A 27,217-nucleotide genomic window follows, 5' to 3' on the forward strand; every position below is an offset into this window, starting at 1 on the left:
CATTGTTTTGGGTACTTTTTCCCTCTGAGGAGAAAATCTCCCTGAGGCTTTAACAGAGAATAAAATGAAGTGGTGTATTAGTCCGCGCAGCCTACCATAACAAAATACCACAGGCTGGGTGGCTTAAATAACAGATATTTATTTTCTCATAGTTCAGGAGGCTGGAAGTCTGAGATCAAGGTGTCGGCAGGGTTGGTTCCTCCCAAGGCCTCTCTCCTTGGCTTGCAGACAGCCGTCTTCCCCCTGATCCTCACATGGTGTTTCTTCTACGTGAGCACATTCCTGGCGTCTCTCTGTGTGTCCAAACTTCATCCTTTTATGAGACCACCAGTCAGATAGGATTGGGGCCCCCTCTAATGACCTTGTTTTACCTTAATTACCTCTTTAAAGGCCCTCTCTCCAAATGCAGTCACAATCTGAGGTCCTGGGGGTCAGGACTTCAACATGTGAATTTCCGGGGGCACAGTTCAGCCAGAATAAGTGGGGATAGATAGAATGGTTTAACCAGACACAGCCCCCTCTGGCTCACTCTCACTCACTCCCCACTTTACACTCTGCCCCAAATTTTAACCTTTTCTAGCAAGGTATCTCAGGATGACCCACTTTTTCTCCTGTCCTGACCCTGGACCCTGTGGGACACTCATGGGCTGGCATGTGGGCATATTTCCTGTGTCACTGTCCCTGGTTCTGCTTCCTGTGAGTCACCCCCTCAATTGCTCTGTGCCCCTGACACATTATGCCAAAGGCACTCTGCTGGAGTAGGCAGGTGCCCCTCGGTGCCACCCCCCAGCATGCCAGCCCTAACATCTCCCAGAGATGGCCCTTGACATCTGCACTGCCATGTCTGCCTCTGGTTGTGGTCTCTAGGACCCACTAACAGATCTTGGAGACAGACACCACGTTATCTCCAAAACCCCTCCCCTCAAGGGCACAAATGCCCCTTCACCAAAAACAACTTCTCTTTCCATCACTCACAGAACACCTGTGTAATCCACTCACTTTGAAATTTCTCCTCACCTGAAAGAACCATGATTTGCAAGACTCAGATCAAGTGTTATTTCAAGAGTGACTCCTTCAGTGAACTTCCAAACATAATCCTACTGAAAACTAAAAAAAAAGATAGTTCAAGAATCTCTTACAGGGACTTCCCTGGTAACCCAGTGGTTAAGACTCTGGGCTTCCATTGCAGGGGGCTGTGGGTTCGATTCCTGGTCGGGGAACTAAGGTCCCACATGCTGCGCAGCGTGACCAAGAAATAAAAATAAGTAAATAAATAAGAGCAGAGAGAGAGAGATTCTAAAAAAAAAAAAAAAAAGAAGAATCTTTTACATTCACATAGCATTCTAGAGTTTACTAAGAGCTTTTCTATACTCATTAAATCATTTGATCTTCCAAAAGCCCTGGAAGGAAGGCATTTCCTCATCTTCACAGGTAACCTGAAACATGGAAGTTTGCCTGGCATGGCCACGGTCAAAGGCCATTGAAGGGAAGATCTAAGATTAGAACTTGGATGCCTATTTCAATGTTCTTTCAAAACTGCTGTCATTCTTCCTAAGCCTCCCTTACAATATACGGCAAAATCCCTAAGTTAATTTTTATTTTTAGGAACTACCCATGTCAAAGTGGACATGTGTGACAAGTCATTAAATGCTTTCTACATTCTTTAAAAAAAATTAGCTATAATGTACCAATTTACTGTTATAACAACTCAGTTGATTCTTTTGACCACCCTTGAAGTATTGTATTTATTTCTTAGGGCTGCCATAACAAGGTACCATGAACTGAGTGGCTTAAAACAGCAGAAATGTATTCTCTCACAGCTGTGGAAGAGAGACTCTGAAATCAAGGTGTCAGTAGGGCCATGTTATCTCTGTAGGCTCCAGGGAAGGGTCCTTCCTTGCCTCTTCTAGCATCTGGTCCTTGCAGGCAATCCTTGGCTACCCTCAGCTTGTGGACACATCACTCCAATCTCTGCTTCCATCTTCATGTGGCCACCTTCCATCTGTGTTGCTTCTCTCTTTCTTATAAGGACACAAATCATTGTATTTGGGCCAATTCTAACCCAGTATGACCTCATCTTAACTTGATTACATCTGCAATGACTCTATTTTCTAGTAAGGTCACATCCACAGATACCAGGAATTAGAATTTGAACATATCTTTTGGGGGGGCACAACTCAACTTGTAACATGTATGGTGTTGTGATATTATTACCTATATTCTGTAGATGAGGACCTTTGTAAGGCTCAGAACAGGGAAGTCAGTATTTCTCTATGCTTGGTCCAACAGACGCCCACATCAGGTGCACCTGGGGGTTTATTACAGTGCAAACTCCTGGGTTTCACCACAGAGCTGCAGAATTGGAATCCAGAATCTGTGCATCTAACAAGGACCATAGGTGGTCGTAGGCACACTAGATTTGGGGAAACTCTTAGATTCACGAGAGCCACCAGAGATTTTGTGAATAAGTAAATGCAAGCCTAAGCACTTAGATTTCAGAACTTTGTTTGCATAGTGGGTCACTTTATCTTTTAATTTTCTAATCCAAGAATTTGCTTGATTATTTGCCCCAAACCCTTGTGAACACTCATCTTCCTTGCTTGGCATACCTGTCCCTTGCAGGAGCCCTGGGCAATGCTGTACAGGTCGGCCTTGCTAGCCCACGTGGAAGCCCCATTCTCTCACCAAACCCTTATTCCACTTCCCTTATCCTGCATCATTTCCTCCACATCACCTTGGGCTACATAGCTGTCTCAGCCGTGTTAGTGGGGAGGCAGAGCTAGTCTCCACTCCGGTTGCTTACAGAATCTTCAGGCTGTTGCATTTTATACCATTTCCTCCTAAGAATTATACCAACTGTCTCTTAGGAAACATTGGGCAGTTTCACTTCAGCCATCTCTTTCCAAGATACGATAGTGGTTTTGTCATGCTAAATCCTTTGCTCAAGAGGAAAATACTACCACTACGTATAAATAATAATGATAATAATAACTATAAATAGCACAGGGAACTCTATTCAGTATTCTGTAATAACCTATATGGGAAAAGAATCTGAAAAAGAATGGACGTATGTATACGTATAACTGAATCACTTTGATATACACCTGAAACTAACATAACATTGTAAATCAACTATACTCTAATATAAAACATAACTTGAACTAAAAAAATTACAAATTAATTAATTAATTATTTAAAATAATAATAAACATTTATTGAGTCTCAACTATGTGCCAGGCCTCCTGCCATATCATATAGTTTCTCATTAGATCCTCCTGTAGAGGGATACCGTTCTCATACCTCCTTTATGGATGAGCAAACTCGGTCTTAACACCAAGCTCAGAACCAGGATTCAAGCCAAGCTACTTAGACTCCACCTCTTGCTCATCTGCCTTCCAGCCCTGCCTAGGCAGTCCAGTCCCAACTCCTCGTCCTGGATTCCAATAAGGCTTCTCCTTTTCATCTGACACCGTCTGCAATCACCGTTCACTCTTCTCTACTCAGTCGGCCTCCCCACTATAGCCTTTCACTTCCAAACACCACTCATTCCCACCACTTGACATCCCATTTGGGCCCTTAGCATGTACTGTTACGCGTTGTTGTTATTTACGAGCAAGGACAAGGTTGGGCGCCCACCACTCATCCTACCAGGAGGGCAGTTAGCACAGAGTAACCGTATCTTGAGTGAACGATGGCAGCCCGTCCTGTGGATGGCCCCTCTGCACACAGGGGAAACCCTGCACTGAGAGTCGAGAGCCTTGCTTTCTTTCCACCCTTGTCTCTGTGACTCCTTAGAATCATGCCTGGACATGTCCATTCATCTCCCTGGCCTGTACCAAGAAGGGTTGGACTACAACATTTCTGAAATTTCATCCAGGTCTAACACTCTCTAAATCTAAGTCCTGCTTCTCCCATGAAGACACTCCTATAACTTTTGCCAATACCGATCGCTTCTGTTCTTAATCAAGTCCGTATTTCAGTACTGAAAATCAGAATGCTATCTGACCAAAATATTTTGTACTGCTTCTGGATATGGGAAGCAATGAAATTGCAGCTTGAATTGCTACTGTGCTACCAAAATGCTGCTATGCTTGGGGTATTTTAGTAGCAACAAAGGGGCAGAATATTTGAAAACAAGGTTGTCCCTGAAAAAACAGAATGTGTTCAGTCCTGACGGCAAAACTAAACAGTAAAGGGAAAATTCACAGCCTGTACATTCGTGCTGTATATTGAATACCTTCTTTTGTACTTTTCATGTACTTTTCTACACTCTTTATTTGCAATGTGTAGAAAACTTAGCTCCTTTCCAGATAAACTCCTTGAGACGAGAAAGCATCTGATGTGCTTTTGGTACCTCCACAGCCCTTACCCAATGCAGCCTCACAGTAGAAGCCCAATATGTACAGGCAACAAAGCTAGAAATACAATACAAAGTACTCTATGGATTAAGCATTAAATACTTACTGCAGGCTGTTTGCAAGCTAGAACTCCAAAAAAGGGATAATTTCAATTGGAAAGGGGTCGACAAAAATGGAGAACAAATATATCAACATAGGCTTTCCACAGTCATTCGTTCGTTCACTGCCAATGACAGCTTGCTGTGACTTTTCAGAGATCATCGGATCTAATCAAAATTGAATAATTAAATTCATCTTTTTCTTTCTTGACAGCCACAAGAGACTTGTACCCAAACCTAAAGGGATTCGGGGGTACAAGAGAATTGCCTGTTTCCAACCACAGATGCACAAAGTCATAGAAACCACCTGGCTCTAGAATTTGAGCATTAAAAGGACCTTTTAAAATGACCAAATTCACATTCCTCATTTTATTGATGGAGGAAGTGGGGGCCAGGATGATAAGGCAACTTGCCCAAGGTCCCAGAGTAAGTTAGAAGCAGAGGCAGAGATGGAAAAAAGCCCTCTGACTTTCAGGCTGGCGTATTTTCCAGGAGATAGACTGAGACTTCTTTTTCAGTAGTACCATAAGGATACATATTTGACTGGAGTCATTTCTTCCCTTGACCCCCATCTCCCCATTTGGGTTAAGGATCGAGGTGGGGACCCCTAAAGAAATGTCGGTTGTTTATTACAGAATAGTGTGGTCAGGACAACCTTCCTGGTTTGCCCAGGACTTTCCAGGTTGGCCCTGAAATTCTCACATCCGGGAACTTCTTCCGTTCCAGACAAGCCAGGACGTGGCCCCCTTATTCCACAGGAAGCCTGTGTTCTGAACATTGCAGTTCCCCACGTTTGATTTGTGGCAGAAGCTGCTGCAGCAAGGGCTCTGTCAGCTCCCACTGTTCTGGTCTGTTTGACACACAAGTTTCAGGATGTCACCGTGATGCCTGTTCTATCTGACAGAGGTTCAAAATCTGCCAGATCACACTTTTATTTGCAAAAGCTCTTAGTCTTAGTTTCAGAGGAAAAAAAAAATTCTCCACTTATCTACCACCCACCCCAAATTTTCTGTTGCCCACTTACGGGAGATGCCCAGCACTGCTGAAGTCCAAGAGCTCCCTACAATGACAGCACTTCTGGGGACCACAGAGCTTCCCAGCGTCTACATGGACAGTCTCCTGTCACCACAGCAGCAGCTGCATGCCCTCTGTCACTTTGCCAGTGTCTTTTTTTCAATCATCAAGAGGCACCCAGAGTATTCACTCAATCCCTTGCTTCAGAATCTTTCCTTTAGATCAAGAGTTGGCATACTACGGTCTATGGACCAAACCCAGCCCTGTGGCCTGGTTTTTCCAAATAAAATTTCACTGGAATGCAGCCATACTCATTTGTTCATATTCTGTCTGACTTCTCTCTACGCACTGCAATTGAGTAGTTGGGACAGAGAATGCATGACCTGCAAAGCCTAAAATATCTACTATCTGGGCCTTTTACAGAAGAAATTTGCTGACTCATGAGCTTTGTCAATAGTCATGGATAAGATACTCATTACTAGTGGAATTTTCTATCACCACTATCAAATATGTGATACGGCCTTTTAACTTATAATTGTTGCTTTATTCATTATTCTTGCCAGTAATATTGAGATGCATACATAATAAAGGGTACCTAGCTTTTGGCAAATGAAGAAATTAAGTCAAGAGTCTAGTGGAAAATGAAAGGCAGAAAGATAATTGACATTCCTGATTAGCACTTTTGTAGGAAGCTCTCCTTCCTGGTGAGGGCTGGATCAGGAAGTGACAGATCACAGGGAGGAATAACCACAAAGTTATTCCCAGCTTATCTAGAACAAGTGGAGTGGCCATTGCCAACAAAACAGCACTGCTAACTTCCCCAGGGCAGAGTAAAATGGGTAAAATGATTAGTTGTAATCAGATACAGTCAATATCCGAACAGATTACAAAGCGATCACCCACAGGCAACTTGATCTTTTAAAGGACCAGATTGCATACAGAATAGAAACAAAACATTATTTTTTAATCCATGGCTTAAACAAGATAGACATTTTTTTATTACACTCTCATGCAAAAGTCCAAAGGAAGGACTGGATTGGTGGTACCATGGTCTTTAGGATCCCAGTCTGCTTTATTAACCTACCATAGGGCTTCCAGCCTCAACATCACCTCACAGCCCAAGATTGATGCTGTCACTCCAGCCATTGTGTCCCACTTGCAGGCTAAAAGAAGGAAGAATGCTGATGTTGCAAAAAGGGTATTTCCCCAGCAGAACTCTCTTAAAGAAGTCTTCTAGGAAGTACCACCCTAGACCTCAGCTTACAATCTCATTGGCCAGAACTTAGTTGCAAGGGAAACTGGGAGCTGTAGTCTTTTAACTGGGTACATGGACTTGTAGAGTACAGTTGGAATTTCCGCACCAAGGAGAAGGGAAAAAATTCCTCCTATTGGCACTGAAAACCCTGAGGAGAAAACTTACTTCTCTAGATTTACTTTCAAGAAGAATTTGCTCTGACTTTTGCACTTTGTCCATAGATAATGAAAAAGCTGAAAATAATAATATTTACGAATGAAGTGCCTGTCATTTTACCACCCGTTCTTCCCTAGGGGGTTGACACCTGAGGGAATGTGATGGATGCCTGTGTACATAGCTAAGAGACGGGATTGATGTCCGCCTTGTTCTTCTGTTCCAGAGACAAGAAAGTCTGAAAAGCCAGAAGCACGAACATGTGGGTTTGGACTCCTCCCACTCATCATGCTTTGAGTCTCACTGGAACTCGCTCCCCTCCAGGGACAGAGGGCAGAGTCTCTGGTCAGCACCTTGGCCATGTGGCTACTCCCGCGGCTGCCGCGTGGCGGGAGGAGCACCTTCCCTACTCTCTGCTGAGGACCATGTGACGGCATCGCAGAGAAACGCGGTCACAGCCGCTGCCCGAGGGCCAGACACTTGCTGTGTAAATACGCCGCTAAAATAGATCCCTCCGCCAGGACCAGGGAGGGGTGTTCCGAGGTGAGGACGCCAGAGTCGAGGACTGTTTGTTTAAAAAAGAGAGACACGGCACATCGTCAAATATCTGCGTGTTTTTTCCCAGCGTCATTTCTGCTTTCTTACCCGCTAGGTAATCTTTACCAAAACAAACATCAAAAATCAAACAAAGAAAAAAAAGCAAATAAGAAAGTGCAAGAAGTCCGTCACCCTCACACTCAGTCACCCCATAACAAGATGCCAGAAGAAGCCGGAAGCTAGAGAGGAGAGAAATCAGACAAGGCCCCCCCCCCCTCCCCAGAAAAGCCAGCGGCGCCGCAAACTCCGCGGCGACGAGGGCAGGAGGGGCCCGAGGAGGGGCCCGAGGAGGGGCCGCGGGCCAGGATGGGCGTGGCCAGATCGTGGGGAGGAGCCAAGGTGACTGCGCGCGCTCACTGTAGACCACGCCGCCCCAGCCTTCGTTCGGCTCCGCTTCTTCCGCTTCCGTCCTTCGGCCTTAAGTTCCGTTCTTCTGCAAAGGAGGGAGGAGGGTTTCCTTGACTGGCAACGGTGTGCAGGGAAGGGTCCGGTGAAAACCCTCAGGCGGGATTCCAAGTCTGGCCAGAGCCACCTCCGTCCATCTCCCTGCAACCGTAAACCGTTGTGATGACGCACTTTATATCGCTGCATTTGCCATCTGGCTTTTCTGCCCACTTACTAAAAAGTCAGAGAAAATGGGAGAAAGCTATCCAACGCTATCCCCAGCAGCGCCAAAGGTCACTTTTCAGGGAAGCTGAGGGTCCTGCCTCAATGGGCTTCTGGACTCTGTGAGAACTACTCCTCTTCCAGGCGGCCGTACACTGTGTGTCGAGCACATTTTTCCCCAGGGAGAGACCGTGTCACAGATGTCGACAGAAAATGCTGGATCGATGACCGATGGCTCCCCAGCCCCAAATCTCGCCGTATTTGAAGGCATTTTCCTGATGTGTCATTTTCTGCCAGAAGGTCTGCGTCCCCCAGCCTGCCTCCCGCCCTGCGCAATCCACAGCATGGGTCTCCCAGGACTCGTCTGTGCCGGCCTCCGGGGAGACACAGACCTGGCCGTGACCACAGATGCGCTGAGCTGTGTTCTCAGAGCCCCACACTACACTCTCCAAGGCCCCATAGGTTGGGACTGAAGGAGCACAAAGACCAGATCTGCACCGCGGGCCCTCTTAGCTGCAGGTTCCAAGCCATTAGCAAGGAAGCAGCGTGGGGTCGTTCCTAGCTGTGCCGTTTGTTCTAATGGATGAGCCTTCACTTATAAGAGAGGCTGAACCCTAAACAAGTCTCAACCCGGCTCCGCTTATGTTGTCCACCGACGGTTAGAACAGAGACGGACTGCATCTGATGTTTGACTCCTCCCGAATATGAACTGAGAGCACCCCTCCTACCAGTAAGTAAATTGCCTGCGTTTGGATTATAATTGAACTGTTCGGCTGCAAGCGCTGCACTTGGAAAATTATAGCTCTATCGCAATAAGGAGCCAGAAAGGGTTCATTCACCTCTACTCTTTCCTCCCCGGAAGGATCAGATCAAGAGGTAATTATAAATGACTGATAATCTTATTTATGTTTTTATTGGGCTATAATTAAACAGCATGGTATTCATCTTCATTATTCTAGCAGTTCCACATTGGGTATATCCTCAGAGAATCTGGAAGTAATAGACTAGAATCTTCTCCCCTATGAACTTCGGCATCTTCTAAAAGATGAAGAGTTCTAATATTGAGGGGCAGAAAATTTGATCTACAGTAGAAAGACCTGCTCCCAGAGTCCAGTGCAGGTTCCAATCATTGCTTGCTGATTCTCAAGGTGCTAGAAGGAGACTGGAGGTGCCAGAGGAGTGTTCATACTGCCCACTGGGCTTTCTTCAATGGCTTGGAAATAACTTCCTTGCAGGGCTCAAGAGCTGTCTTCAAATAGATATCAAAAAGCAGATCCGGACACTGAAGGCAAGAACATTTAGGTTCACGTTTAAGGACTTCTTTTTTTTGTTGTTTTCTTTTCCATTATGGTTTGTTACAGGATATTCATTATAGTTCCCTGAGCTGTACAATAGGACCTTGTTGTTTAGAACTTGTAAACAATGAGGTTCTATGGGAAAATGTTGGGTATTCAGTAGTACGTAAAACAGATATACTCCCTGCCCTTGTATAGGTCACAGTTTGGGGGGAAGTGAATTTAAAATGCATTAAAATATGTAAATCATGTTTTCCAACTATGGCAGTGGCAGGAGTGAAGGGTAATGGCGTGAGAGTGGAGACTAAAGGGCGATGATGAACTCGCTTAGGAAAGGTTCTCAAGGAGATGACCATTTATCCAGACCTGAAGGCTGTGGGGAAGGGAGAGCATGCGTGAAGACCTAGGACAGAGAAGGAGCCCTGCCAGCTCACGAACGAGCAGACTGGTTAAGGAGTTGAGGTTGGAGAGATAACATTTCCAAGTAGCAGCTGGTCAACCACTTTGTTGGAAATGTGATAGTGGGAAAGTGTACCTAGGGGATAGAACTGACCAGTATGGACCTTCGTAATGTGAGGATGTTTAATTTTGCCGATTAAGAGGGGCTTGCCACGTTGTGGCACAGGTGGTAATAGAACCAGGAAGCCTACCTCCTCGTGTATTTGCTTGGAGGGAAGAGCCTGCAGATATCCGTGCTGCCCCCGGGCCCCATTGGGGTTCAGGAGCTCATCCTCAGACCGCCCCCCCCCCCCAGCTCAGCAGCTCCCTGCCTTTCTTTTGGCCATTCCTCTTTCTCTCTAATCCATTCTCCACACTGCACTGGAAATGGTTTTCTAACACCAGATCTGACTAGATCCCTTTAATAAATCACTCCCTGTTATCTACAGAATAGAGCTACTGAACAAATTTTTGTTATTTGTATCCTGCTCACCCCTTTCTTGGCTTCATCTCTTGCTGGTTTGCACTCTCATAATCTAAACTACCCATAATTTTCTAAACTCCACTCCACCCACCTCAGATGCAAGCTCAGGCTTGCATTACTGGTCCCTCTTGCATTACCTTCAACAGTTTTTGCAGATCCACCCACCTCCAGGCTGAGCTTTGCTGCCTTCCAAAGATGCCCACAGCCTGCATCCTACTGACTGCCCCCCGAGAATTCCTCAGCTCCCCTCCCCCTCAATTGTGAGATGATACTAAGGAACTTCTTTTACTTTCTTGGCCACCCTCCTCATAGCTATGGCTTCTGTTCCTAACTGCTCTGTGAACCAAAATTGCAAGGCCACTATATTTGCTCACAGGCCCACCCAGATGGGACTAAGATCTGGGGAATGGTAGGCAAATATGTGTGTACATCATGCAGTCTTAGGGCTCTTGCTCTTCCTTCTGCCTGGAACACACTTCCCTCATTTCTTCCCCTGACTCTCTTGTTTTGAGCATTTTGCAATCAATCTATGATGTTACTGCCCTCAGGGGTCCATCCATAAGCAACCAGTTAGATCTGATTATTCCTTCTCTCTGCTCAATATCTTGTAGACAACAAATACATTCAGATTATTTGTGTGTGTGTCCTCATCGTACTTTATGCTTCTTAAAGTTAGCAGTGTGTCCCTTCAGCCTGTATATCCATTTCATCACTCTCTGCCGAACATTCAGTGCGGCACTCACTAAATGCTCATGAGACTTTGGAAATGTACAAGAAAAATAACAAAACAGAGAGCCAGTTGTAGAAGACAATCTTTGACTCTCCAGTTCCAGCCAGTGGCACATCCTGAAGACCTTCAATTTGTTGGCTTAGCTCATCTGATCCCTGAACCACCCATAGCCTGGATGTACATGGGGGTCCAACACTATTTAGATTGGAGGCCTGGGCTTAAACTTATAGGAATTCATTCTTAATTCCCACAACCCCTTATCTGAACCTCTTTGAGGGTACTTGTTACTTTCTATCTGTATACATTTTTATCTTTGCAACTTTATAGCTCCTTATAACTGAAATATAAACTCAGTGAGGGTTGTACCTAGCACACAGGAGGTACTCAATACATTACTGGTGAAAAATTAAATTATGTCTTTTGCTGCATTCACATAACTCATGTGTGCCAAATAAGTTATGTGTTGTGATCAAATTCAATGTAAATCCTGATCTGTGATTATCTAACACATAATGAATGCTACTACAGTCGTCAGCTGCTACTGAGGATGCCAGTACAGATCCTAAATCTAATAGGTCACAAACAAATGGAAGCGTGAAGATTCCTTAGGAAGTTTTTCTCTCTCTCTCTCTCTCTCTTTTTTTTTTTTTTTAAAGTCTAGTTGATTTACAATGCTGTGTTAGTTTCTGGTGTACAGCAAAGTGATTCAGTCATATATATTCTTTTTCATATTCTTTTCCATTATGGTTTATTACAAGATACTGAATATAGTTCCCTGTGCTATATAGTAGGACCTTGTTGTTTATCTATTTTATATATAGTAGTGTGTATATGTTAATCTGAAACTTCTAATTTATCCCTTCTCCGCCCTCTTTCCCCTTTGGTAACCATAAATTTGTTTCTATGTCTGTGAGTCTGTTTCTGTTTTGTAAATAAGTTCATTTGCATCATATTTTAGATTCCACATATAAGTGATATCATATGGTATTTATCTTTGACTTACTTCACTTAGTATAATTATCTCTAGCTCCATCCATGTTGCTACAAATGGCATTATTTCATTCTTTTTTATGGCTGAGTAATATTCCATTGTATATATGTACCACATCTTCTTTATCCATTCATCTGTCGATGGATATTTAGGTCGCTTCCATGTCTTGGCTATTGTAAATAGTATGAACATTGGGGTGCATGTATCTTTTTGAATTAGAGTTTTCTCCGGATATATGCCCAGGAGTGGGATTGTGGGATCATATGGTATCTCTATTTTTAGTTTTTTAAGGAACCTCCATACTGTTCTCCATAGTGGCTGCACCAATTTACATTCCCATCAACAATGTAGGAGGGTTCCCTGTTCTCCACACCCTCTCCAGCATTTATTATTTGTAGACTTTTTAATGATGGTCATTCTGACTGGTAGGGAATTTCTCAAGAGTATCAGAACTAGATCATTTTGACATTGACACACAGCTATGTTTTTAATATTTGTACATAGACATAAACTTTAGAACACTAAGTTATTTTTAAAATAATAAGACTGATTCAATTAAAATGATTCTATTCCAATAAACAATGACAACAAATACTCACTCTCACATACACCTAAAACATCCACTCTGACGTTCAGTTCACATAAGGATCTATTCAGCCTAAAAGGATTATGTTGAGTAAGACAGAAGTAAGTGTAGAATGTACTGTGTGTGGAATACTAACTGCGGAATTCACTTCACCCCACAATAATATTAATGATAACTGACATTTTGACTTGTGTAGGACTTTTTGTCTAAGGTGATTACATTGTAGGTGCAAATCACCGTATAATTGCTCTAATGTGAGCTTAGTTTTAATCACAATACCAAAGTTTGATCTTGAACAATTCATCACACCATTATCCAAGAGAGAATTTATAAAATGGTAAATTGGACTGTGAGAACCCACTTTACCCTTGGTCATGGGCAATTAAAGTTGGGTTTCAGTTGATGAGACATGAAGAAGACTAGAAATCCTACCTACACCAAATTTCTTATGCTTCGTTTATGGGCTCCAGAATATCATGAACATCAAATAAAATGGTGTTCAGTCTTGATTTTTTTAAAAAGACAGCACCATTAATTGAGTGAGAAAAGAAAATAGTTGTGATGTGCGGTAATAGAACAAATAGTTCTCTTTAAACTTGAATATTTTGTAAGCATGCCCCTAAAAAGTTTTCTGGTTCACAATAGTTATCTACTTCTATTTTATTTTTATTTTAAATTTTGTGTGTATTTCTTTCTTTTTTTTCACTATGCATCCTGTATGTGTCCATATTTGAACATAATCCATTTCCATTTATTGTACTAATAATGTGTAGTATTACTTCTATTATCTTGTTTTATGCTTTATATGTTTTATAACTCATGACTGTCTCCTTCTTGTTTTTCAGTCTTTTACTATGTGGGAAATGTTTTCTAATCTTTTTGTAATCTGGTAATTTTCAAGCTGTATATTCTGGCTTCAGTCATATGGATAGTTAATTCAACTGCAAATTTTAAAATGCTCCCCCTGTGTGCATTTTTTTCTCAGGAAGGAAACAGAATTGTTGACCGTTTGCATTTAATAAATAAGATGGCAAAATGAGCATTATTTTACTGTCCTTCCCTTTTTCCTTTTCCTGGCTCCCCTGGAATAGAGCATGATTCGGGTGCTTCTGTTGACATTTGCAATTATCACTATTATGCATATTACTTATATTTTTCCCCCTTTTTACATTTCCATTCAACTTTCTAATCACAATTACAACAATTATTTAGCCTTGATTCAATATTGACATGCTTTCCATAATACCACTACTTGCTGACTTTTAGCTGTTTAGTTTTGATTCATTTGTTGGTCAATTGCAATGTGTCATCAAGCATTTTTCAGGATGAGGATACAGGTGGTTTACTTGATGAGCTTTTCCTATAGTAAGTCTTTATTAGCATGCTATATAATTCTGCACCTTGACATTAATGATACAGTTCTTTTATTGTTCTATTTGTCCGATGAGAGTTTTTTTTTTTTCCTATTTACTCATTCTTGAATGATCTGAGGGTTCTCCGTGCCTGAAGTTTGCCAGTATTTACAAATGCATGGCGTCACTTGGTCCGATCGATAACCATGAACTCCACCAGCATCTTCCTCCTAGACCCCAAACTGGAAGGCAGCTTCATTGCAGAGTTCCATGTAAATTTTAGTCTTTAAATGTCAATTATATAATATGGCCCTTTAGAAGTGGTGAGGGTCTGCTTCCCCAGCCTGATCATCTTATAATGGGAAATACAAGTTATTCATAGATAATTGACAATCTCTATGTCTTTCCTTTTCAGATGCAAGCTGAGGCTGCATTTCCCACAGTATGCTCTTCTCACTATTCTTCTGTCCCCTCCAGTTATCACTGTCAGTATCTTATACCTGCATCTGACTATTTCTGACTGGTCCCTCTTGCATTACCAAATGGTACTCCCCAAATGGATATCAAAAGGGAAGTGCCAATGAAAGAGCTTGATTGGATGAAATAAACTTAGCCAAGACAGAAAGCTGTTGCTTCACCATTTAATTGGTGAAGGCTCCAGAATTCTAAGATACATAACTCAGTAAGACAGGGTGGAAATTTCTCAGTATCTTTCTGCTTGATCTGGCTTGTCTACCTCAGGCACCATCCAAGCTTTAGTTGGTAGAAATTCCTCCTGGCATCTAGCAAGTCATTAGTCTGTATTCCTAATTTCCAGTATTGTGGAAGCTTTTATCTCTCTTTCAATTTCCATAATTATTTCAATTAGAATTTGGGAAGGTAAATAACATGCCCCTAACTAGCTGCCATCTTATCTGGGAAGTTCATCTTCATAGGAATTTTAATGGGAACTGGGAGAAGGAATGTTAATTTGACACCATCTTAAAAGATAGTTTGCCCTCTTGACTTTCTTTACAGTAGAAATAACTTATGTAAAAGTAAAATAAAAATAACAGACAAAAAGATGACACTGATTCTACAATGCTGCCTTTTTCTGCTGACCATCAAAGTAGCCAAGGGTCAGTGCCTGATGGAAGCAATCATCTCACACCTGGCATTTCTCAACAGAGAAGAATTAACCAAAGCAGCAGCTGATCTAACAAACCAAGGCTGCCAAGAACAAAGCAGAGAGGTTGCTGGAAGAGGGTCTTTGTCTAAGAAAAAGATGCCAAAAGCTAATGTGAGGGAGTAGGACACAGTTTAGGACACAGGCTCTGGCCTCTGACTGCTTCTCTTCAAACCCTGGCTCTACTGGCCGATTAGCTGTAGGTCCTTAGATGGGATAGCATGTCTACACTTCTGGTTCCTTATTGCAGAGATTGTACCTATCTCAACAGGTAGCTGTAAGAAAAAAATGGCCTTACACATACAAAATGCTTAGCGTAGTACCTGGCCCATGGTGAGGGCTCATTAATGTTCATTATTGTTATGTTTGCCCTCATTTCTTAAATAGAGATCAGATGCAAACAAAACAGAGCCAGCTACTGGACATACCGTTGAGCCAGGTGTGCAGATGAGAGACAGAACATGTGTGCTGTTAGTTCCAGAACATCCTAGTGGCTCTGGGGGAGAACGAGGGGACACAGTGACCTGGACTCAGGGGGGAGGATGGCTGTTGAGATTCTGGGAGAGCAAGAAGTCACTGGCCTCCATACTCCCTGACAACAGGAATAGGGTCTTATTTTCCTCAAAATCACTGATTTTCTGTGTCTAGCCTAGAGATCTGTCTATCACAGACATCTAATGAATATTTGTTAAAGGAATGCATTTGTTCACTGAATTCAGTAGGATCAGGACAAGCCTGGAGCAGTCACAGCAGACCAGAGGCAGCATGGAAACAGATACAAAGCCTGAGTAGATAGTCATAATATTAGTGTCCAAAATAATAGCTTAGGTTATTTATTCACCAATTTACATGGTCCAGGTGAAGGACTTAGTATATTTAAAGTCACTTTATTTTCAGTTCTTACCAAACTTTCCATTTTTTGAAATGAAGAAACTGAGGATTAGGGAAAGTAAGTCATTCATTCTCTCTCCACTAGCTTGTGTCCAAGCCCCAGCGTACACCTTCCCCTGACTACACCACCTCTCCGAGTCCTGGGCACGGGCAAAGCGCCCTGGGCCTGGGAAAGTGCGTGCCACAAGGCCGCTGGCTTTGTAAGCAAGTGCTCACCTCAGAATACGTGCTTGAGAGAGAGGGAGAGGAAGAAAACTGAGGGATCTGTACCTCAAGATTCAGTCTGGAGGTACCAGAAAGAACAACGGCGCCTTGAGATACTGGTGAATCAATCTGAGATCTCTGGCTGGACCAAGCCTCATACTATTTTGATCATAATTCATCCCTTACTAGGAATTGAAATCCTAAAATACTCAAATATTGTTTGCCTTTTTATTAGGCTGCTACAACATCCAAAGGGGCAATTGCCATGACTGTCACCAGGAAAACCATGAATTTGGATACCGCTGGGTCATTGCAAGGAAGGAGGTAAGAGACAACCTGAAGGGAACCATTATTATTATATGATTTTAATTCACTGCAAATGAAAGGTCATGTATTTAAAAAGAAAAACCACACGTGAGTGTTGCAATGGAACACCCGTGGTCCATCCCAAATTAATAAATAACCTTCCATTTCCACCTCCCAGCTGACCATGATTACAAGTCTGACCTTTCTGGCCAACGACACAAGAAAGAAAGGCCAACAATTTAGCTGCTCCTTGTCTCCATGAAGTGATGCAGATTTGCATTTTGAAGGAAATCTTGTAACATTGGAAACGTCCTGGCAGCTCTCTGAAAGGTTACAGGTGAACAGAAAAGTGCCATCCTGTGGGCTTCTCAGAACCCTTTTCCGCACCAGCCTGCAGTGCCAATGCATTCCCAGTGGACCCAGAGTGGACTCGGTGGGGGACGCCTTGGCCCATGGGGTCAGCTGTGCTCTAGGGCCACCAGAATTCCCAAAATAGCCCCACAGAAGGAGAGACTTCCCACTGGTCAGAGCCCCTGGAGGGGAGGTGACGATGTCCCAGCCATATCACCTTTGCTCTCCACCCCTGGTGCCACACCTGCCTGCCCAGACGCAGCTGCTGTCAAGGGAGAAATCCTGCTCCTCACCAGGACCTGCCCACACTTCCCAGTGGGAGGAAATATAGGGGCAGCACCTGGCTCCTCATCTGTGTGTAGGCAGATGACAGTAGAGTCTTCCTCAGACTGGGGCTTAGAAATGGCCAGGATCTCACCCACTGCCCCACGGGTGGGAGAACAAGAGGAGGTTTGGGGAAGGGTAGACCCTACTGCACTTGCCCAGATCAGTGCATCTTTCCCGGGATGTAGGGAGACTGGAGCCACCTGGGAAGAGCGTTTCGTAAAACCAGGATCTGGAGCTGAGAATTTTTGTTTGCGCTGACAGAGGATGCTAAAATGCACAGCACACGAAGTCTCAGACATCCCGAGTCCCATGATCCAGGTTCTAGGGGGTCACAAGCCTCCAGGTGCCTCAGGGGCAGGTCTGACGGAGATGAAGGTCCAGGCAGGCCAGCATGGGGGGAGGGGGCCAGAGAGAGGGGGCTGCTGCCCGCCCACGTTGGAGTTTGAGCCTCAGACTCATCAAAAATGTGGTCCAAGAACCAACGCTATAAGCGTTACCTGAGTTCCATGCTACAAAGGCAGAATCCTGTGTCCCATGTGACACCTATGAAGCGGAATCTTTGGAGGTTAGTGTGATCTGATCCTCGAGGGCCGGAGAAAGAGGCAGAGACTCAAACCCACCTCACCAGAGGTTTCCTTTCTTTTCCCAGCCTTTCCCAGGCCACCGCCTCTCAGACTGTCTCCAGGGCCAAGAGACCCTGGGACAAAATGACTTCAAACCTGAGAATCCACTTAGCTGTGTACAAGGCTCATTACCCCTGGGGCTAATCCCCAGCGCCCTGCCTGCTGCGCTAAGGGGCCCTCATCATTAGTCTACGCCTCACATGGGCCAAGAGCCCGGCTCCCCAGGGTCACAAGCTTGGGGCTTGTCGCCCAAACGGGGGGACCTGTGCCAGTCCCCCACCCCCTGCCCTGCCTTAGCCTGGTCTTTCCCAGCTCCCTGGGGCCAAAGCTGCCCGGAGGCCCAACCGCAGGCTGCATTTGGTGCAGTTACGAAAACAATTACAGGCCCAGGACATCTTCAGTTCTCAGCAGTCCTGACAGGGTCAGAAGAATTATCTGCATCCAAAACCTGCCTTCTGGTGTGACTCAGAATCAAGATCTCCTATGATACATCCGAGATCTCCTGGCTGTGCGGCCTGCGGTGCCAGGCACGATTACTCAGCCATAAAAAGGAACGAAATTGGCTCATTTGTACAGACGTGGATGGACCCAGAGACTGTCATACAGAGTGAAGTAAGTCAGAAAGAGAAAAACAGATATCGTATGTTAACGCTTACATGTGGAATCTAGAAAAATGGTACAGATGAACCTGTTTGCAGGTCAGAAATAGAGACACAGATGTAGAGAACAAACGTATGGATGCCAAGGGGGGAAGGGTGGGTTGGGATGAATTGGGAGATTGGGATTGACATGTATACACTAATATGTATAAAGTAGATAACTAATGAAAAGCTGCTGTATAGCACAGGGAACTCTACTTCACCTCGCCGTACAGTACAAACTAACACAACATTGTAAAACATCTATACCCCAATTAAAAAAAAAAAAAGCCACACAGGCAAAAATCAAACACTTGAGATGCTCCAAGTCACAGATCACCTTGCTCCACCCCACAGCATGTGGCCTGCCTTGTCACCATGTCATCTGTTTGCTCTGGAGCAGACACTGTCTTTTTGTTTTTTTAATAAATTTATTTTATTTTTATTTATTTTTGGCTGCGTTGGGTCTTTGTTGCTGCACGTGGGTTCTCTCTAGTTGCGGCGAGCGGGGGCTACTCTTTGTTGTGGTGCGTGGGCTTCTCATTGCGGTGGCCTCTCTTGTTGTGGAGCACGGGCTCTAGGCGTGCAGGCTTCAGTAGCTGTGGCTCACAGGCTGTAGAGTGCAGGCTCAGTAGTTGTGGCGCACGGGCTTAGTTGCTCCGCGGCATGTGGGATCTTCCCGGACCAGGGCTCGAACCCGTGTCCCCTGCATTGGCAGGTGGATTCTTAACCACTGCGCCACCAGGGAAGCCCGACACTGTCTTTTAAGACCCCGAGGAACTGTTTCTATTCTCCTTGAAGTTGGTTCTTGCTCTATGTGCTCCCAGCCTCCAGCTAGAGGTCTAATAGCCCAAGGCAGGAGTCAGCAAACTTTTCTGTAAGTGGCCAGAGAGTCAATCTCTTAGGCTTGTATGGTCTCTGTCACAAATGTGTCACTCTGCTGTCCCAGTGCCAAAGCAGCTGGGGACAATAGGTAAATGGGTGGCTGTATTCCAGTGAAATGCTCATTACAAAAACAGGCAGTGATCTGGACTTGACCCGAGGGCTGTAGTTTGCCAACCCCTGGCATAGGAGGGGAGACCCTAAAGACAGATGGTTCGTTTCAAATTTGAGCCCCATCAGTTTCCTATCTGCGCAGCCTTAGACAGATTGCCCGGCTTCTCTAAGACATATTCCTAATACCTACATCACGCTCTTCTGAGAAGACTGCAGTGAGAGTCATGCATATCAAGTGCTTCAGGGGGTTTCCAAGCGCATGGACAGCAAAGCTACCAAAAAAGCTACATTAGCTACAAAAAGCGCTCATCACTCTTACTCTGACCCTTTCAGACCGTGACAGTTCTGCCTAGGACGTCTAGCAATGGGCTGACGCCTTCCCCTGCGGCCCAAAGCGTCCCATGTGCTCGCCAGTGCCCAAACCAAGTCTGAGTTTGTGCCACTCTCAAAACATTATTTTATTGATTGGTCAGCTGTCCTTGCTGGAGCCAGCCTCTGCGACTGGGTTGTGTGCCACGGGCCCCTCCCCTGCACTACTGAGCAGGGATCCTCCCAGCTCCTGGGTCCCCTATCCCCCCTCAGGGCTGCCACGTGGGCCCCGATGCCTCAAGCAGCAGCCTCTGCCCTTTTGGCAGCCTGGACAAACCAATAGGATCATGGGCCAGACCATCAGCTTCCTATCAGTACTTGCCAGTGACCTTCTTCAGAATCACCGTTCTATGAGACGGTACTGAGTGCTCCCAAAAGGGATAAATGACTCGCGGCCAATTAAGTATTGGGAACATAGGGCTAAAGACCCTTTAAAATGTTTCTTTTGTCCAGAACATCTCAGGGCCTTTTAATAAGCTAATACGTACTGTTCATCTTTAAGAGGGGAATCCAAGCACTCCGGCAGCGTTTCCAAACTTTCTTTTAATATGGGACCATTCTCAAGGGCCATGACACAATCAGGATTCTAGGAGACACATTTTGGGAAATGCAGCTCTGGAGGAAGGGCAGTGTGTCTCCGCTTTCTGAGTTGATTGATGGCAAAGGTTAAGAGTGTGCGCCTGGTAGAGACATCTTTAAAATCCTTCCTGTCTGTAATCCGTGTCCTCATTTCCCATCGCAGGTCACTCAGCACATTTGGGCTGTGGGTGCTGCCTGGGGAGCTGGGTTTTCCCAGCATCAAGGCTTGTTCCTTCTGTCAGCCAGACCGGCCGGATCTATAAAGAATTCCCTGAGTTCGTGAAATCCAATGCCCCTTCCTTCCTGAAGACACCCCAGTCACCCCAGTCAATCTGTATCTTGCCAAATGTTCTCCTCTTTGACTCTTAAAAGAAGTTCAAAGTGGCCCACAATTCATGTCAAATGGACCGGCCTGCCATTTCCTCGTTGTCTCCAAGGGCTCCTTATATAAAACCGTGGCTTTATGGGCCTTAGTCATCCTATATCCTCAGGGCCCTTTTCTGAACTCAGTGAACTTGTTTAAACATCCCAGGCCTTCTCCTGTTTCCCTTGCCCCCCTCTCCCTGTGCCTGAGCCTGGTGGCACTGACCTTGGGGGGAGGGGAGGGCACCCGGAAATGCTAAATCTTCCTAGCAGTTTCCAGCACTGGGGATTTCATTCTTCACCCCCCATCTGTGTCCGCGGCAGCCTCAGCCATGTTGTCCGGAAAGAATCTCTCCCTTTGCAGGGAGTGGAGCTGAGACCCTTATCCGAGAGGCAACCCCGCTCCCGCTGCTGGCCTAGTACCTGTTCACTGGGAAGAGACTCCTCTTCCTCGTTTCCTTTATTGCAAATCAGTGGGAAAAGAGCTTCCAATCCAAAGATGCCCAGGAAGAACCTTGAAGTTCCCTGACGAAAGAGGCCGTGGAGGTGCCCATACTATGATCTACAACCCGCGAGGCAAGTTTGTGCCCATTCCTCCCTTGGGTCCCAGCACCCACGCGGAGGGAACAGATGTGTGTCTTTCCCAAGCTGGGGGCCAAGGTGCTGGAAAGATGCTCTGAGGGGACGTACGTAATTCTCACCAGCTCGGGCCAAAGTTGGCCTCTGACTTACATTTCTTCCCTTTTCAGCTTCCTTCTCAAAATGGAAACGGGAGGGTTGATGTAGTTCATGGCTCCCAGGCCACTCCTCCCAGGTGTCACATTCTTCAGGGGACACTTGCAGCCTCTCCACCGGCCAGGAGGAAGCCTGCTGGGCAAGGGGTCTTGGATCTGACTGCAGAATCAGATCCACTCTGATTCTCTACAGTATACATGGTATTCTCCATGTGTAGTTCCCCATGAGATTTTATTTGGGGGACAAACAAAAAGTTTCTTCTGTCTGAAAATGACCAGGTTAAAATATTGCTAAGAACTTTTCACTCTTCATGTCCTTTGATCCCAGTTCTAAGCACCTCCCTTTCACCCCAAAGCCTAGCTTTTCACGCCCCGTGTTTTCTCTCATATTTACCCAACTGTCAGTGAAAACTATTAGGGTGTATTTGTGGGGATGAAATAAATGTATATTGGTTTTGGGGTGGTTTTTTTTTTGGCCGCATGGCACGGCATGTAGGATCATCTTAGTTCCCCGACCAGGGATCGAACCCATGCCCCCTGCACTGGGAGTGCAGAGTCTTAACCACTGGACCGCCAGGGAAGTCCTATATTGGGTTTTCTAAATCTAGTCATCTGGTGGAAATAGAACCCCACCTTTTATAGTCTGGGTTGTCAGGCGTGTTTGTCGGAATAGTTTCCCGTATCCATTGTTTTCCTCAGTCCTTCTGCCTTTACAGGCCAATCCCTACCAGCTCCGCAAGGATTTTGACACCTCCACCCAGTATCAAGGTAGAAACCATTGACATCATAGAGTTTCCACTCCTGTGCTTTTTTTCTTTTTTAAATTTTAATGATGTATAGTTGATTCACAGTGCTGTGTTAACTTCTGCTGTACAGCAAAGTGACTCAGTTATACACATACAGACATTCTTTTTTAAATATGTTCTTTTCCATTATGGTTTATCACAGGAGATTGACTATAGTTCCCTGTGCTATACAGTAGGACCTTGTTGTTTACCCATCCTATCTGTACTAGTTTGCATCTGCTAATCATAAACTCCCAATCCATCCCTCCCACACCCCACTGCCCCTTGGCAATCACAAGTCTGTTTTCTATGTCTACGAGTCTGTTTGTTTGGTAGGTAAGTCCATTTGTGTCATATTTTAGATTCCACGTGTAAGTGATTTCATATGGTATTTGTCTTTCTCTTTCTGACTTACTTCACTTAGTATGATAATCTCTAGGTCCATCCATGTCACTGCAGATGACATTATTTTTTTATGGCTGAGTAGTATTCCATTGTGTATATATAAATATATATATATATATTTATATATACCACTTCTTCTTTATCCATGCCTCTGTCTATGGACATTTAGGTTACTTCCATGTCTGCCTATTGTAAATAGTGCTGCTATGAACATTGGAGTGCATATATCTTTTCGAATTAGAATTTTCTCTGGATATATGCCCAGGAGTGGGATTGCTGGGTCATATGGTAATTCTATTTTTAGTTTTTTAAGGAGCCTCCATACTGTTCTCCATAGTGGCTGCACCAATTTACATTCCCACCAACAGTGTAGGAGGGTTCCCTTTTCTTCATACCCTCTCCAGCATTTATTATTTGTAGACATTTTAATGATGGCCATTCTGATGGGTGTGAGGTGATACCTCATTGTAGTTTTGCTTTGCATTTCTCTAATTAGCAATGATGAGCATCTTTTCATGTGTCTGTTCTTAAAGCATCCCTCATGTTTCAGTTTCCCAGTGAGCTTGGCTTCTGCACGCAGCCCGTGGCCAGGAGCCCTCCTTTATGTACTTTCCAGCTGTGGCGCTTGTGCAGGAGAAGCTGCACCCAGCCCAGCTCACCCTCCTGTGAGCTAGAACTTCTAAGGGCGCTCAGGGGCTCCTTCTGAGGCTCCGTTTCATCTCCTCCCCTTCCTGCGGCTTAACCTCTCCCCTCCCAATGCCTCCCCAAGTGCTTCTTTCAGAAGAAAAGGCTTCCCATCTGCTGACTCCTTTCCTCCCTCCCCAAGCCTGCTCACCTCCACCAGCCTGATCTGTCAGAACTTCTGGGAGGACTGCAGACCCTCCCTGTGTCCCTGTAGCCCCCCCGCCCTCCCTGAGTTTCTTCAGGGACGCTGACACCCGTGGTGCTCTTGAGAAGGACGCAAAAGGGACAGAGCAGGGAGCTTTTCTGCAGGCCTGCCACCTGCTCTTACCAAGGACATTCCCCCGGCCATCAAAGGCTGCCTTGGCCCCAGATGTTGCACCTCCAACCCCAAATTCTCTGGCCATGAACTCCCACAGCACCCAACTTTGTTCTCCGAGGCCTTAGGGAGCACGGGGAAGGGGCGGGCCATGTCGATCCCCTGATGCTCACTTCCCCGTGCCGGGCCGCACCTCACCACTGGGGCTCAGCCAGGCGGGGTCCATGGCTCCACCGGCTCTGGAGGTCCCTCTGGCCAGTTGAGGAGGGATGGGAGATGACCCCAGGGTACTCCCCTGCTCCTGGGCTAGACACAGCTCCCCGACAAGCTGTCCTCCTGTCAGCTTCCTTCTGGCCTTCGTCCCCAGCCCGGAACAGCCCCGTCCCCTCTCCCTCCCGTACCCCCAGGCATACACCCCCCCACCCCGACCTCCACTGAGCCGCCTTTGGCCAGGCCCTTGGAGAAGGACATCCTTGGCCAGTGTGCTTCTTAAACCTCATTTGGCCCAGGACCCCACACGCTTTATGGGCTCCTCCCTTGCCGGGGCCTGTACCACAAGGCTATTAGTTAAGATGTTTCCATGCCGCAGTCTGACCCCGCATTTTCTGGCTATTTCCTTGACTTCCCCTCTTTGCCCCCAGCTCCAGGGCTCCCACACGTCGATTTCTCATCAGGGCTGGGGGTCTGAGAGCACAGCTTTCCTCTCTCTCTAATTCCTTTCCTAGGAGTCTGAGCCAGCATCTGGCTTGGGCCAGTCTGGAGAGATCTGGAATCCAAACAGTCTTTAAAGAGTTACGACTCCGGGAACCGTGGATGGCAACGTTTTCTATTATTCACAGTTCCAACTTTCCCATCTGGCTGTTTTCAGAATGAAAGCTGGAGATTACTGTCAGCATTAATTACAATCAGGTGTACTTTTCTTCTACTCCATTTTGCCCCAATGGTTTCTCACACAGCAAGAAATCCCTAAAATGCATGTCCTTTGAAATGGGGCACATAAATCCTTGCTGCTGGTGAGAGCTGCTGTCAGCCCGTGGGGCTCTCCCTGGATCCGGTGACCTTGGTGAGGTTCACCGAGCTTCATCAGGTTGAGAGGTTCGCCTGAGCCCCTTGAATCTTCAGGGCAGGAAATGTCAAAAGAATCAGCTTCCTTGCAAGATTTCTGGCACTTCCTGCTCCAAGTCAAACCCGAGCTACCACAAGAACGGGTTGTGGAATGTCTGTCTTCAGGGCCCTAGCTGAACCTGAGAGGGTGAAGCTGCAGAGAAGAAAATCAGTCTCCCTGATAGTCCCCTCTAGTTCTCATCCCAGTCTCCTTCCTCGTGTCTCAATTTTCACGTCTTCTCCCCGGACCCCTTGGCCTATTTCTAGTCAGTGTTTGAAAAACATCATCTCATTCGGAAGTATTTTCTTCCCCTCCATCTTTGTCCCTATATGCATATTTATAGACGTGCCGCTTTCCTTACATTTTCCAGAAGTGTCTTTTTTTTTTTTTTTTTGGAGTAGAGTTGATTAACAATATTGTGTTAGTTTCAGGTATCCGGCAAAGTGATTCAGTTATACATATACATGTATCTATTCTTTTTCATATTCTTTTCCCATTTAGGTGATTACAGAATATTGAGCAGAGCTCCCTATGCTCTACAGTAGGTCCTTGCTGGTTATCTATTTTAAATATAGCAGTGTGTACCTGTCAATCCCAAGCTCCCAATCTATCCCTCCCCTCCAGAAGCTTTTTTAAATTACTCTCCTCGGGTTTATTTTTCTCTACAGACTCTCCATAACTTTTTGTTTTTGCTTAACCATCCAACACATTTAAGTTATTTTTTTAATTTATTTTTTTATTGAAGTATAGTTGATTTATAATGTTGTCTTCATTTCTGCTGTACAGCAAAGTGACTCAGTTTTATATATATATATATATATATGTGTATGTATATATATATATATATATATATATATATATACACATATATATATATATACACGTTCTTTTTTTATGTTCTTTTCCATGATGGTTTATCCCAGGATATCAAATATAGTTCCCTGTGCTATACAGTAGGACCTCCATAATTATTAGTCTTCAGGATTAATTAAACATCAGGACCATTCTCCTTTTATAAAGACATTTGAATTTCATTCAGAAAGGCCATTCTGATATTTAGTTATTCTTTTTAACAGCTCTGCTATGTAAGCCACGGCTCTACTACTACCAGGTGGGTGATGCTGGGTAAGCTGCTTAAACCCACTGCCCTGGGGTTTCCTTGTCTGCAGAAGGGGGGTGCTGGATCTTCACAGGGCTCCTAAGTGCATTAGGGAAAACAACAGCTCAGCAGTGGCAAGTGTAAAGTGTTTGCTCCTCACCTAAGGCATGCTCCATGATTTGGGGCATTGGAAGAAGGAACAAGGGTCCTCGTCTCGAACATTCACGAGAAGACAAATCTCTTTCTCTGGGAGAGTGGAGGAAGGGATTGCTGCTCAAAGACGACAAAATGTGTACGCAGTACAAAAGCAAAACTGTTTTTAATACCACCCATTTTTTCCTCATGGAGCCCAATCTTCATGGGTTCCCTTTGTCACATGTGGCTCATTCCATTTTCTACTGGAATCCAGTTGGCCTGTGTCTTTATCCCTGAGCAACTGCAGTATAAAATGCCAGGGTTTGAAAAAGAGAACCATTCACTTAGAACCTTTGCCCCTCCCTAACGTCCCCTGACACATCACCCACAAACTAATAATCTTGGGAAAAAAGAGAGGGAAAGAGTTGACAACTTTGAAAAAGCTGGACAGAGTATGACATTTCCGCAATAAAAACTGAATAGAGGAATTTACCGTAACCACATTGGTTTTGCTGCTAATTCGACCCTGGCCATAACTTGCCCTAGTTCGCTGCTCCCAAATCACTTGCCTCTTTGAGCTCTAGTCAGGCTGCGTCTGCCTCATCCCACTCATCCTCGCCTTCCTCACCTCAGCTGCTTGGAGACCTTGCACAGGGGGTATTAACCGCAGAGCCCCGGCAGCCATCTTGCAGATGAATTCTCTGGCTGCATTTCATAATCTCGGTAGAATAAATGAAGTTTTTGACAGTTAATTTATTTCCTTGATGTATTTCAGACGTCTCTTCAGACGAAGCACTGGGTCAGTCCTGCTGGTTGTCTTGAATCGGATATTAGGTAAGAACACTTCCTTAGCACTGTTATTGAGATGTGCATTAATTGTATTTGCACACACTCATAGAGCTGAATGAGCCTCTGAGCTCCTAATTTTTCCACTTCATCAAACTCGATGGGTGTGCTGAGATGCACAAATGAGACAGTTATGAATGTGGTCACAACCGCGTGGGTCTGCTTAAAATCGGTATCTCATCCCTGTACTAGGGAATGTACAGGAATCATCCATTATGAGCAAAATTAAGGGAAATATGTTACGTAGACACATGGCTGTGTCATACATTCCCCTTTCCAGATTTTACATGCTTTTGCACAAGTGTTTTTTATTGTCCTAGTTCTTTCCCTATATTCTCA

At 45.0% G+C, this 27,217-nt stretch overlaps 1 long non-coding RNA gene across 1 annotated transcript; it reads left to right on the plus strand.

Annotated features, from left to right (window-relative positions):
• Positions 1-1,592: 1,592 nt before the first annotated feature.
• Positions 1,593-27,217, plus strand: LOC309632404. The gene is made up of 3 exons (XR_014246892.1): positions 1,593-8,957; positions 16,453-16,541; positions 25,875-27,217. It is a non-coding gene; the product is annotated as an uncharacterized lncRNA (long non-coding RNA).

The sequence above is a fragment of the Balaenoptera borealis genome (genome assembly GCF_965194805.1).
Source record: "Balaenoptera borealis genome assembly, chromosome: 7".
Lineage (NCBI taxonomy): Eukaryota > Metazoa > Chordata > Mammalia > Artiodactyla > Balaenopteridae > Balaenoptera > Balaenoptera borealis.